Source organism: Megalobrama amblycephala, linkage group LG11 (genome assembly GCF_018812025.1).
Source record: "Megalobrama amblycephala isolate DHTTF-2021 linkage group LG11, ASM1881202v1, whole genome shotgun sequence".
NCBI classification, from domain to species: Eukaryota; Metazoa; Chordata; class Actinopteri; order Cypriniformes; family Xenocyprididae; genus Megalobrama; species Megalobrama amblycephala.
This window is the reverse complement of record NC_063054.1, coordinates 29634295-29649036: the sequence shown is the minus strand read 5'-3', so window position 1 is coordinate 29649036 and position 14742 is coordinate 29634295. Positions and strand designations below refer to the sequence as shown.

Genomic DNA, 14742 nt, shown 5'->3' with positions numbered 1-14742 from the left:
AAAAAAAAAATGTGCTCAGATAAATCATTATAACTGAAATATCTGATAACTGAAAAGGGCACACATTCTAATTCTCCACCAATCATCTGCATAGTTGATTAATTGTGAGCCAAGAGTAACTTTTTTACTTCTACCTTTGCATTATCATATGCCATTAAATGGCAAAGCCTCAAATGTCATTTACATCCAATGCACCTGAAATACATCGTTAATGTGATTTGAAATATTTCATTATCAGCTTTTTGCAAAACGTGCGCAAAAGAGCATGTTAAAATGTCATTCGTGCATATACCCTTAAGTAAACAACCCTGGTTAAATGTACTTTTATAACTCCCCAATGTTCTGCTGAACTTTGCCTGTTAATGAATATGGAGGCCACTCTTCTGCCGTCGTTCTGATAAGGCCAATGCTCAATCAAGGAAAATAATTGGCAGTCAACCCATCATTGTGTATGATAATTCCATTTGACACGGCCATGTCTTTTGTTTGCCCCCATGCTGTCACTTTTCACACATTTATTAGCTCACATCTGAAAAGTGGCCAAATGCTGATGGCACTGATCAGTTTTAGACAGGCTCTTACACCTTCCACAGAATTTATAGCACTTGGTTAATAGAATCATTTCATTAACCAAGAACTGACCTGGAAGATCAGAGTGGCATCAATTAATCTCAACTTAAAGGAATAGTGCACCCAAAAAATGAAAGTTTTCTTTTTGTCATTTTGGGGCCTTTAACTGTTATTACATAGTAATAATATGAGAATTGTTATTTTTCGATGAACAATTCCTTTAAAGTCTGCAATACCATCTGTAAATGTCAAAAACAGCAATACTGAAACAGTCGTGTGAAGTCTCCAAAAGAATACACAAACCTTTCAACATAAAAAGTGACCAAAAGGATGTTAGGTTAATACTTACACTCTTGTCTTTTATCATCTAGAAAACATTAACATAACGTTTCTGTTTGGATCAGGGTTCTTCAACAGGGGGTCCGTAATGGTACTGTAGGGGTCCACCAATTATTTTTTGGATCTCAAAATAATTTTTCTGAAAAGAAAAAAAGTGTGAAATTAAAAATGTGTTTATATAAAAAATTACATTAAAAATGCATTTAGAAATAAAACGAAAACTTAAAGTTGGTCAAACTTAAAGTTGTTTGCCCTTCCCACATTAAAATGTTTAAAAAAGAGAGAGAGAAAAAAAAAGCCAAATAAATTTTTTTTATAAAAATTAAATCACTCTGTACAATGATTATTTTAATGACTCTGCATCATAACACAGTACCTTAATGTGGTACTAAACACATAAGCCAGGCTTATTTAAATGGCAAAGCCTTGCCATATGTCACTGAATAATGTACTATCAACCAAGAGGTTGAAGCCCCCTGGTTAAGATCTATCTGTCTGTCCCTTTGTATTAGCACTTACAGGACAAATGTTGCCCTTTCAGATTATTTATGGGTAGCTAAATTCACCTCCCCTGCAGCACAACTTCATATTCACGAAACACATACAGACACACATGTGCTAACATGCACACAGGCAAGCTTTCAGATTCCACATGTATATATTTTTTCACCCCTAACAGCTCACGAGTGGCCTTGCTGTTTTATTTCAACATGACAGGTCGGTCTTGGTAGGGGATTCGCCAGAAGTCTTCTGCAGTAAAGTGATGACAGTTCAGCAGGACCATTTCATATATTACGACAGGTGCTAACGAAGGAGAGCTGACAAGTTATGATTATCTTCTTATCAGCTCTGACAATAATTTTATCTGAATGGTTATGTGACAATCAGATTAATATAGGTCATTGAAACATTAACTTAGAGGGTGTGTGATTTTTAGACCAGTCTTTCTTAATTCATCAGGATATATTAAGGCACATTAGAAAATGAGCTCTCAGAATATATTGCTATTCCCTATTAGCAATGTAAAAATCAAACTCTGATCTCATAGTAAAGAAATAATTTTGTGCCATGACATATTAATAATGACCAGTGTTGAGGAAAGTTACTTTTAAAAGAAATGCATTAAAATAGTGTGCTACTCACTAAAAAATTAACTAATTGTGGCATTTGTTACTTTTGCATTGCTTTTTCTCACCCGGTGTTGCTTTTTTGTTTTTTAATAACAAAAAAGTTATATTTTTGGCAAATGTAAAGGCCCTTTCACACCAAAAGTGAAATGAATAAGCCTCAATCTGAAGGAAATGCGAACTCATGCCTGTACAGTAGAGGGCGCAGCTCAAACAAACCTTTCAGCTGTGCTGCCATTCTGGATTGCAGAAGAACAAGGGTGCGTTCACACTTGTCATGTTTGGTTCGATTAAAACGAACCCTGCTGCGATTGCTCGGTTAGCGCGGTTCGTTTGAACATATGTGAACGCTGCCATCCGAACCCTGGTGCGCACCAAACAAGCGGACCGAGACCGCTGAAAAGATGGGTCCAAACAAACTCTGGTGCGGTTCGAATGATATATGAACGCAACGCGCACCAAAGACGTGTAAACAAACCAAAAACAGGAAGACGAGACCCTAAAAAGGACAGAATCCTCACGCATGTCGGTTTTTCTTGTCATAGTCGCGAGTTTGCTCATCACAGGCATCAGACGCGCGTATCCACGCAGCAGATCGTTTGTGTGTGACGGATGGATTCCCGCCGCTGTTTTGACTACTTTACACATTTTATAAGCTCTTCACGAGTTCCCAGCTGCCCAAAATACCATCACATGCAGGCTACACACACACAACGAGCACCTTTACCTCAGCAAACAGCACTGTTGTGGATGTTCGGTAAGTTCCGTCTCAAAATAGGCAATACGTCATAAAATCCGACCAATCACGTTGTGAATGTATCCCTGTGCCTTAAGGTTCGGTATCTTTTGGTTCGGTGATAAAATTGCCAATCTGAACGCTAATCAGACCAGGACTAAATTTTTTTTTCTTCTTTGATCTGGACCAAATTAACCAAACGAACCGAACTACAAGTGTGAACGCACCCTTAGTGCGGTTCATTTGAACGTGTGAACGCTGCCACATGAACCCTGGTGTGCACCAAACAAGCAGACCAAGACGGCTGAAAAGATGGGTCTCGGTCCACTTCCAAACAAACTCTAGTGCGGTTCAATGATATATGAACGCAACACGGACCAAAGACGTGTAAACGAACCAAAACAGGAAGATGAGACCCTAAAAAGGACAAAATCCTTACACATATTTTTTTTTTCTCGTTTTCTCACAGATCATTTGTGTGTGTGACGGAGGGATTCCCACTGCTGTTTTGAGTCCTTAACACATTTTATTAGCTCTTCAAAAGTTTCCAGCTGCCAAAATACCATCGGTGGTAAAATTGCCAATCTGAACACTAATCGGAGGAGGACAATTTATTTTTTTTTTTTTTAGGTCCAAACCAAACAAACCTTACTCCAAGTTTACTATAACGCATCCTATACGCAGGAGAATAAAAAAAATAAAAAAAATGAAACACAAATGTGAAGTTCATCTAAAGACATTTTTGATTATTATTATGGTTGAATTGGGCCATCGAAGGTCAGCAGCAAAGACATTGATTAATACAGTGAGATTAAATGCATACCCCTGGTTTCACAGACATGTCTTAAGCCTAGTCCTAGTTCCAGACTAAAATGCATGTTTGAGCTGAGGTTTTTTTTGTTTATAAAAGATACTTAAATGTCCTAATTGAACTAAGGTCTAATCCTGGCTTAATCTAAACCAGGCCATGTCTGTGAAACCAGGTCATAATGTATTTGTGTTATATAACATTATTAATTATTGCAGATTTGTGTAATATTCTGAGTTTGCATTTCACTGACTTTATCCATTTTGAGGAACACTGAATCTGCTTTTGTGCAAGTGAGATGAGTAAATGCATATTCACATTTAGTCTAGAACTACAATAACCATTATGTTTACACAGAGCACAGACAACACCTCTGCATCACTCCTGATTTCTCTCAGCTTGGGGACAGGAGAGTTCTCAATCAATAAATGGGAAAAAATTAACTTGTGTTACTCGTTTGAATAATTGTCTCTGATATTTTGTTGCAGATTTACAAGTAATGCATTAATTTGCTAGTTAGCATAAAAAAACATAACTTGCGTTACTTGTAATGTGTTACCCTCAACACTGTTAATGACAACATTTTCACTTGGGCCTGTTAATTCACCATAAATATGTTAAAATAATGTGGCAAAGATTTCATATGCTTAACCTTTCTCATTAAATTTCTGTAATCTTTATAAATAAGTCAAAGCAGGTTCCAAAAGGAATCGCTAGTGAGGAATTTGTGTAAGACAGCATTGGCCTGTGGTGATTTATTCACCAAATGTCACTTAAAGCACCTGCAAGACATTTCAAATATTTTAAATCCCCTCTGTGTGTTTGCTTTTTCTTCCTTCTCACACACTCACATGAGTCAGCTTGCATTCTCATCTTCCTCCTGCTTTGTTTCATCAAAACTGAAACAAATAGAGGCTGGTGAAAACCAAAGCGGAGCAGCTGGATGGCAGTTTCATCAGGTCCTCCAAATTTTAGAGTAACGACCTCTCAAAAATGATCACTGTTAGAAAATACCAAAACAAAAATGATGGGAGAGAAAGGGGGCATAACAAAGAGCGATTGAATAAACAAAAATGAACTGTTTTGATTTTGAAATCATTAACGAATCTAATGAAACAATAAAAATGAAATGCTTTGTGGTTTTGAGATCTTTAATCTTATTTATAATACAAATCAATGTAAAAGGCAAAAGCCTGTCCATGTTGCCTTCCTATATAGGTCTATGTGAGTATAAATAGATCATTTTATCATCAAAGCAGATTATTTTACCTCTAATTCAAATCACCTCAACAGCGAATAGAGGATTCCTGGGGACAGAAATAATAGATTTAAATGGCCTTGCCTGACGCTACACAAAAAGCCATTGGGATAAAGTCCATTTACAGTAATTTAATACATAATTACGATCATAAGCAGGCAGGAAATCATTTGTGATTAAGCAGCTTACCAGAACAGAATGAAACGAATCAACTGCTGGTTTACTCATGCCAGATCCTTGAAATTATTCTAGCAAAAATTAATTTACTGAAATTGCTGTATTCTGTACAGGAAATGGTCAAGCAGACTGAAATGTACTATATTATATTATAATCTCATTATTTTTGCCCTTCTGATTTGGTGACACAGAAATTAAACATTTAAACATACAATCATCACCTTTAAATGTTTTATTTTAACCAAGGATACAATCAAGTCTCATTGTCCACACAGCACTGAATAAATATATTAATTCCAACTCACACAATCACTTAGACATCGATTGTACTTCATTCTACCATGTGTTGCTGTTTCTTCACCTCTAGAAAACTACACAATTCCCGCAGACATTGATGTATGGAAGCCATTGTGAGTAAAGCAACTCCTGACCTAATATGTCTCAACAAGTCGTGTGCTTTTGCTATCTGGTTCGCCCAGAGACCTTTGTGATTGGTCAAACTGGACACTACTGTTGATTGATTTGAGAAAGATAAGGTCAGAGTATTGTTTAATTGAATGGGAGGGTGCTTTGTTGTGGCAAGATAGAGGAGTGACCAATAACTTAAACCTTAATCAATGTGTGTTTTCATTATATTGTAGTCCTAAAGCATCCACTCACGACTCAATATTGGCAATATAGTGCTGTGCTGGGCTGAACAGGTTATCAAACAAAAGATCATTGCGGTTGCTAGTGCAAACAAAGCTGGTAAAACAAAATGAAAGGAGGGTTCTTGTAAATAATATGGCAACCATGCAGAAGTAGAAAACAGTGGGTATGGTACAGAATGGGAGTATATAGAACATTTTAGCTAATTAGTACATATTGCAATATTACTGTTTTGATGTCTCGTTACACCACTGTCTAAAGGGCAAACAACGGCAGTGACATAAAACTGGAACATTAATGATCTGTTTCACAATTGTAGCACAAGGGGTTTAACTGCCCAAAAGAGACAGATAAAAGACAGAAAAAAAGAAAAGAAAATAACAATAAGAAAGGATCTGAAACATTTAGAAATACAAAAGATGTATATAAATATGTATATAAAAACTACTAAAATAACTGTACAACGTCAAATAAAGAAGAAAAAAAAAACACTACTACTACCAAAGAGATCAATAATACCTGGAAAAGGCCAATTACCTGAGCCATATGTCATGTGACCAGCAGTCACCGAAAATAGACTTACAAAAATAGACTTTTTTCCAGGCAGGTTTAATATAACCTAAGATAAAAATCATTAGAATGCACAGCTACTTTTGAATGACTGTCAATCTGCCAGCAGGGGCTAATTAGGCCAAGCTAACAAGGCAAATTTTGACCCCATTAACTGCAATGGTAAACAGTAATCAGAAGCTCGCCTCACTTCTTTATTTAGTGGGTGGCAGACAGACTTAATGGTGTGCTATTGCCACCAACTGGGCTGGAGTGAGGTGATTTGTGGATGAAGAACACTATAGGTGCGTCCCGATTCATGTACTTATGCACTATTCTATGCTGTTTTGTAGTATAAATAGTAGGGCTGGGACAATTTGCGATAAAAAGAATCTGGAGTGATTCTGATATTTTCTGATGTATCGTGATTCTCTCTCTCTCTCTCGAGTCGATTCTGAGCTTAGTTTTTAACAGCAGATGGCACTACGTGCTTTAGAAAAACCCGTACTCTGCTTGCTTACAGTTCCTTTACACACACTGCTTAAACCTAAAATAATCATTCGTAAAGTTCGAAAAAGTTTGAGGTGTTCGCAGTGGGCTGTTTACATTAATGCATTCTGAGCTGAGGTGCAAGTATATTTAAAGGCGCTCTAAGCGATTCTGAGCGGAGTAACTTCCTGTTGACGTTCGAAGTGTTGTCAAACAAAACAGAGGCTAGCTAGACCCTCCCTCCTACTCCTCCTGGCCCTCCCCTCCGTGCTTCCTGAAACAGTCATGAACGCGCATTTAAAATGTAAGTAGCTTGCGTATTGACGCTGCTTGTCGGTTATTGGCTGGAGCATGTTTATTATGTTAAGTGGTCCAGGCTGCACCAGTTTGATTTTATTGCAGTTTTCGGAGCTTGTGGTGACTACAGAGACCGCGTTTTTTTACAGTGTGTTCAGGGGACAGGCAGCTAGCGCATAGTGAGGAGATGTTTGCGGTATGTGACAAAAAAAAAATTGGGCCTAAAACGCGTCAAATCGCTTAGAGCGCCTTTAACCACTTACACTCAGCCGAACACACGATCGCTATCCAGCACTCTTCTTCATGAGCATTTGAGTGTGCGGTTAAAAACTAGCCTACAGCGCCATCTGCTGTTAGGCCGCGTGTCCACCAAAGCGTTTTTAGCCAGCTGAAAACGCTAGACGATCTGTGAGCGCTTGAGAGCGCTTCGCCCCGGGTATACTTCACTTTCCGCGCCCGGACGCGTCAAGGCCCTTTCACACCGGACGCGGTATGCGCTGTGCTATGAAACCCATTTGTTTCAATGGCTTGCGCCGCGCGAGAACTGCGTCGACCAAAGTGCAGACGCAGCGGAGCGCAGCTTGCGCGCACGCCGCGGTCAAAGTTCAAAATAGTTCAACTTTTGCCGCTGTGCTCTGACGATTACCCGCGCGACCAATAGCAACGGGGCATCCAAACAATTGGAAAGCAAAATGGATGAACAGCTATTTACTGTGTTGGAATTTCCAGAGCTATACAATACAAGTTTGCTGGTCGTATAGAGACATGACATGACAGACACTTCTTAGCACGGGACATATAGGCCTACTTTGCTGCTGACCGAAAGGTGGAACAACAATCAAATGATTAGACGATTAGATGATTAGAACTCCCGATACAAGTTTGGAAAACTCCAACTAATGTGCTCTGGCCAGCGCAGCGCAAATCGCTTTCTATCTGAAGAGCTGCGCTGAACCCAGCGGCGAGCGCAGCGCATACCGCGTCCTGTGTGAAAGGGCCTTCACACGCGCAGTCACGTCCGCGCGTCTTTCAAAGTATACTACACCACGGATGCGCGCGGATGACCGCGTTCGTCACATGCGCAGTACAGTTTTTTCTATGTTCTACCTGACATCGGAGAGCAGCACTGAGTCGGGGGACATTCACTAGGCATGATCGGAGAAGAAAAGAAGTGCATCCTTTTCCATATTTTACTTATCCCCCTCCATGAATTTGCTGCCCTGTCTTTGAACACTTTCAAACATGAATTGTACAAATGTGGTTACTTTCTAATCTCTTCGCACAAACGCTGGTCAATTTCGCTGTCCATTGTCGTGTTTTTCTCTTTTTTTCAAGAGTGTATTTAAACCGGTCTTTTCACACTCTTCTTTGACGGCTGAACACTGCTCAATACTGTGCGTATTGCCATGTAGTGTACTCTTCTATACTGCTTGCGCATGCGCTGTTGCACGCGGACTGTCCGCACGGTCTCGAAATTTGGCCTGCACGCAGTCAGGGTGTGCGGCCGGCCGCGAGCCCTCCGCATGACGAAAATTACATCATGCGGACGGTGCACATACGCGGACGGCCGAAGTATACCCGGGGCTTTAGCCCCTCATTACACTCCTGGGGCCCGTTTCAATAAGGAGGTTCAACCAACTCTGAGTTGAAACTTGAACTCTGATTTGACTTACCCTGAAATGGGAAACTCTGAGTTTTCGGTTTCAGAACAGCTGAATTGAGTTAGTTCAATCTACTTTGCACCACGACTATCAAAAGCCATCATCAATGGAGCTCCAATATTACCATTCACCATGGCAACAGTACGTGACAAAATGACATCTGCATACTTCTGAGTCAATGCGAGTTTAATTCTTATCACTGTTATAATATCAAAGGTGAAAACTGGCAGAACGGTAAGTTATTGAACTAATATTCATTTTCATTTTATATTTTATACTGGCAGATGAATACTATGTGCACCTCGAGTGTTGTAAATTAACAGGATGCAATAATATCAGAGGGTAAATTATTTTATCATTATTAAACACTCGTTAGGCAATTTACTTCCCTTTTTGAACATTGAAAATATTTAACATTTTAGAACATTGAAAATAAATGCCTTTCTGATGTGATAAGGAAGATGAGCGAGCTCGGAATAAGGCAGATTCGAACCCCGTCAATCACGTCACAAGGAAATTCTCCGCGCCAAAGACGCTCTACCACTTACACCACTGAAGCGTAACTTAGGGTGCTTTCACACCTGCCTCATTTAGTTCGGTTGAATCGTACCAGAGTTCGTTTTCTTCTTTGGTGCGGTTCGTTTGGGCAGGTGTGAAAGCAGCAATCGCACTCGGGTGCGCACCAAAAGCGGACCAAACAAGCGTACCGAGACCTGCTTGAAGAGGTGGTCTCGGTACGCTTTCAAACGAACTCTGGAGCGGTTCGCTTGAGATGTGAAAGCAATCCGACCCAGTTAACGGACCAACGAACCAAATGACATCATAATTCATAACGGAAAATGTGATATAAAAAGCGGTAGTGTCTGATTCTGTGAGTGAGCACATTATTTACCACAGATGTAAACCAACGAGCGCCTCTGTTGTGTATTTGCACTTCTCCGTGTGAGAATGCTGTCCCGACAAAGCCTTTTTCCTGCTCTGCTTCATTATAAAATGTATATAGTCTCTCTCGACACGCTGACAACAGGTCGCTTACTACACAGCGCTGGGAAACCAGAGACAGACCGAGAGAGACAAAGAGCGCGCGTTTGAATTTGCCGCAGTATTAATATGAATGTAGTATATAATTTAACAGCTGGAAAGACGGCTACATTTATAAAGTGTTTGTGTGTGTCTCGACAGTTACAAATAAAGCCACAATAATCTCATGGAGCGAACTTGTCAATCATTATTTTGATGGATGACGCAAAGAAAACTCTGACCAATAAGAGGACAGTTTTACTCGCATGTGACTTGCCTAAACGCATTTTGGTACGCTTTGAAATGTTGCCATGTGAAAGCGAACCGAACCAAGAAGAAAATGCAACATTGTAACAAATTTAGTCCCTGTTTCGGAACAAAACAAGCGATCCATAGGTGTGAAAACACCCTTAAGCTGCATTCACGTCACCTCGTACTTACCGGAATCTTGAAATGACAACACGTGACGTTATATTCGGAGCTGTTCACGTCCTTTTGGTCCTTGGACTGGGAATTATGCGTTTCCATGGCACCACTATCAACGCCTAATAAATCAATCTACAGCGGTCAGGTGGTACAGTGGCCACGTGGTACATCTGGGAGCTTTCAGAAAACTCCCAGCTTACAAGCTGTAACTACGATCTCTACGAGGACGTGAACGCTTTTTACAAGCTAGAATCTCGTAACTACAGGAATTACAAGGCCGCGTGAACGCACCTTTACATGTATTGTTTTTAACCTTGTGTGACGTTAGTGGGCGGGGCTACTGTAAATTTGCGCTTGGTATTAGACACTCCGAATAATCTGGTTTTCCGTTTGCATTAAGATTATTTTTATTACCACACTGGCAGATATTGATCATTTTACTTAAGTAAAATGCACTTAATTTAGATCCCCCCAGGAAACACGACTAAATATCTTACATCATTTTCTTATATAGAAAATACATCTTGATTTAAGAATTTTTAGATATTTGTACCTGAAATAGGACAAAAAATACTCAGTAAGATAAGCATTTTTGCAGTGTGAATGAATATGTTAACTATTTAAAGATCACTTGCACTTTAAAAAGGGGGAGGAGACTGAAAGAAACTCTGGGTTTACCGAAGAAAACCTGCTCCGGACCAGGTTAGGTTCACAGAGTAAGTTACCATGGTAACTGACTTGGAGTACAAGTTACCTCTCTTTCAGAAACAGGCTTGACTTAACCTGCTTTCTCAGGTTTGACATACCTCCCATTCTGAAACAGTAAACCCAGAGTTTCCCTCATTTCAGGGTTAACACTTAACCTCCTTTCTGAAATGGGCCCCTGGTGTTTAAAAAACGTGGCGCTCCCATTGAAAACAATTGGAAAAGTACGCTAGCCGCTGGAAAAAATGCTTTGGTGGACACAGAGTCTTAAAACTAAGCTCAGAATCAATTTGAGAGAGAAAATATCAGAATGGATCCAGAATCATTGTATCTTGAATCAATGTATTGTCCTAGCCCTAATAAATAGTGAGAGTAGTGTGTTCACACTGAAAGTTACAAAAAAAAGTGCACTTTAAATACCCAGATGATGCACTTATTTAACCAAAAAAACTGAGCCTAAGTGTGGAATGTTGTGCACTCAACTTTTGCAGCTTTAATTACATAGCGGAGGGGGGAAAGGGAATTTCAGACTCTGATGTTGCATGACAAAATTACCTTATAACGCTCATTCAATAAACGGTTGAGTGTGTGCATAGTGCATAAATTCAACGTGTATAAGTGCATATAAGTGCGTCATTTTGGACACAGATAAACACTGCGTCTGAAAGGTACAACTGAATTTGAATTTACTTCGCAACCATTAAAAAGTAAGTTCCAATATGTGGGTATTATGAATGAAATTCGGACGTACTATATCCATCATGTTGTTACTGTCATGTGACCTACCAGCATCAGTTGTGTCGCTTCACTACCATTCATAAATGCTCTCCCGTGGACTCATGGAATAGTAAAGTGTCCATCGAACGCGCACTTAAGAATCTTTGCGGAAGTAGTGGCTCATCTGGGGACTTTTTGCCTACTGTTTTTCGAATACTATGTGTGCAGACTTGCAACACTTTTGGTGTACTATATAGTTGGGAAGTATTCAGTTTCAGATGCAGCAATAATCTTAAATTCCTTGAGGCACAGTTGTCCATTAAAAGAGAGCACTGAGCTGGTTTTGTCCGTATTTCAAAACCAGCTGTAAAATAACTGCTAACAAGACTTCAAGTTCTTTTACCTGCCTGCCAGAGAAAATGTACAGGGTTGTCTCCTCAAATATCAAAAGCTGCTGGTGGAAAAGCACTGAAAGCTTAATAAAGGATATATTGGTTAAGAGTGTTTGCTAAGGTCTGACTGGACAGGAGCTGCTTCCTAAGGGTCAATTATAGTTGTTTTGAAGGGCTGGAGATAAGTGAATGGTTGCTGTTATTCTATTAGCTGTTGCTGTAGAATGAAAAGGATAGCTGTTGTTGGTGCACCCACATCATGCCCATTAAACTCCCTGTCTATGGTTGGAATTCGTTTTCCATAGGGTATCCTCCAGGTCATTTCGGCTGTTCCCATGGTGACGGGAAGCTTCAAAGCTGCAAGCAAAACCAAAGGAAATTCAACACATACGCATTCAAGCTATTTACACAGTCACCCGAAGATTTATTCATTTATTATTTTGGTAACACTTTACAATAAGGTTCATTAGATAACATTACCTTAGAACCTTATTGTAAAGTGTTATCAAAGCACATTCTGATAATCTCACTACCACTGGACTGGAAAATGAAACAACATTGTTGTTGTATGGTAAATGATAACAGAGCTTGACTTTGTAAACTACTGTGTGTATAATTTAAAGTTAAATATCAATTATAAGAGTGTTCGGGACAGGGAAACAACACAAGCTCCAGTTCAAAGAGGGTAACGTGAATGGTGGACGGTAATGAAAGAAGTAACATGGGTACAACCACTACGCAGAGAGTGACAATTATCACTGAAAAAATTACTAGCAATAACAAATTACTGTCCTTAGTAAGCTCTGTCTTCCCTTTCCTGGGCTTGGTGTCCATAATAGATCAATATGAATGTAATGCATTGCTAACATACTCACTTCAACTCACTGACAGACTGTTTTATGTACATACATCAAATCCTCCCTTTTTGCTAGCCCACTGATAAATATGCATCTCCTCCCCTAAGCCTTGTATATAGCATGTGGTGTGGCATCTGGGCAAGCATGACGTTGAGGGATGTTTTGAAAGCTCTGAAGATTAGCCTTCTGAATGTCTCTGCAGCATCTATACCTCTGTGTAGTGTTGAATCAGCCTTAGAAGTCTGCTCGGTGGGGAGGAGCTTTGAACAGAATTCAATCCTTACTCGGATCAATGGTAAGGTTGAGGTTTCTAACAGGATTTACCCAAGGCTTTCTTCACAATATCGATCCGTCCTCAGAGACTACTGGGAATTAGCAGGCACAGTAAGATGTCATCACTACTGTCAAGCCTTTTTGAGTTACAGTATGGCAAAAGTCGACATTTTCAAGAACTGTAATTGTTATGGAAGTAAATTAATGCCAAATGTTTTTGAAATAAAAAGCTTGTTGAATTGCTCTAACTGAAAAAAAATATGCATTACATTAGCTGTACTTGCATTTAGATGCACTGTATTTTTAAGGCTTGCATTTTTATGGGATGAAATTCAACACAGTCGTATATTTAAGCTGTGAATATTTCAATTAAAAATATTTCACACACATTTTCATTATTAAAAATTAAATAATTCATATTCAGATTTCAAATTTCACTTCCAAGATATTTATTCTGTTTAAAAATACAACCTATAAAATTCGACAAGCAATTTTCAGTCCATTTTATTTCACTTTACAAATTCGCTTCCACAAATTCAGTGGCTCAAATTCGGCAGAAAATTCAACATTTCACATCCGGGAACTGCAGGAAGAGCAGTAGAGTGCCGATCGGTGCCGATGCATCATCTCTATCTGCTGTTAGTCTTCTTCACCAGCAGGTGCCGCTAGCGGCTGTTTAGGAAGACCAAAGCAACGCTAGTAAGTCATCATTCATTCATAAAAACGGATTTACAGAATTAGAGCAAGCGGTAAGTGAATGTGTGATGATTATCAGGGCCAGTATAAATGCAGAAAAGCTGATAAAGACACAAAAGCTGCATTTATGTTTAATTCAGTGTATTTACGCTTACTTTCCCAGTGTAGCTACAGCTTTCTCTCCAGTGAACAAGATAACGTTATTGCCCGATGCTGGTGTATAGATCAAACGTTAAATCTGAGATAGACATATATTTCTCTCTGTTGTTTAGTTTCCTTAACTTTATATCGCAGCGCTGTGTTGTAATACTAGGGCTTCCCTCATCCGTCATAGCTGCCATCAGGACATATAAACTCTTAACACAGCTTAATGGACTCGTACAGTGATATAAAAGACCAAACTCGCACCTCATTTGTGATGTAGGTTAGACTATATAGGCTCCAAGAAAGCAGATACTGGCATAAAGTTGATTTGACGCTGAACGTTTGATTATGATATTTGCAAATTTAGGGACCGTCTCTAAAGTTACAACATTCTGTATTCACGTTTCTACCTTCTACCAAACTCTTGTAGACACACATGCACATATACATATTCAAACACACCTCACTCAAAGTACATGCATATATACTATTTCTTTTTTTTTCTTTTTTTACACGTTCATCACACAATTTTTTTTACTTTGTTCATTTTTTATTTTACCTGATCATAGATTATCCTGCTTATACAAATTTTAAATAAAATTTAGAAATAAAATTAACTAAGTAGAACTAATTGTGTGATGAATGTGTAAAAAAAAGAAAAAGTATATGTGCATATACTTTGAGTTGAGTGTGTTTGAATATGTGTGTGTGTGTGTGTGTGTGTGTGTGTGTGTGTGTGTGTGTGTGTGTGTGTGAGAGAGAGAGAGAGAGAGAGAGAAGGGTGCATCACTCTTCGACCTGGCACCTATAGATGAACACTTCACAGGTAGTTTTGGTGATTGTAAATCATTCT

The 14742-nt window shown here is 39.1% G+C and overlaps 1 long non-coding RNA gene across 1 annotated transcript in view; it reads right to left on the bottom strand.

Annotated features, from left to right (window-relative positions):
* The window catches only part of LOC125278287, a 41609-nt gene that overhangs the window by 9067 nt on the left and 17800 nt on the right, over nucleotides 1-14742 (bottom strand). Inside the window, exon 2 of the long non-coding RNA XR_007187079.1 lies at nucleotides 920-1048. This is a non-coding gene — a long non-coding RNA (uncharacterized LOC125278287). The remainder of the gene's footprint in view (nucleotides 1-919; nucleotides 1049-14742) is intronic.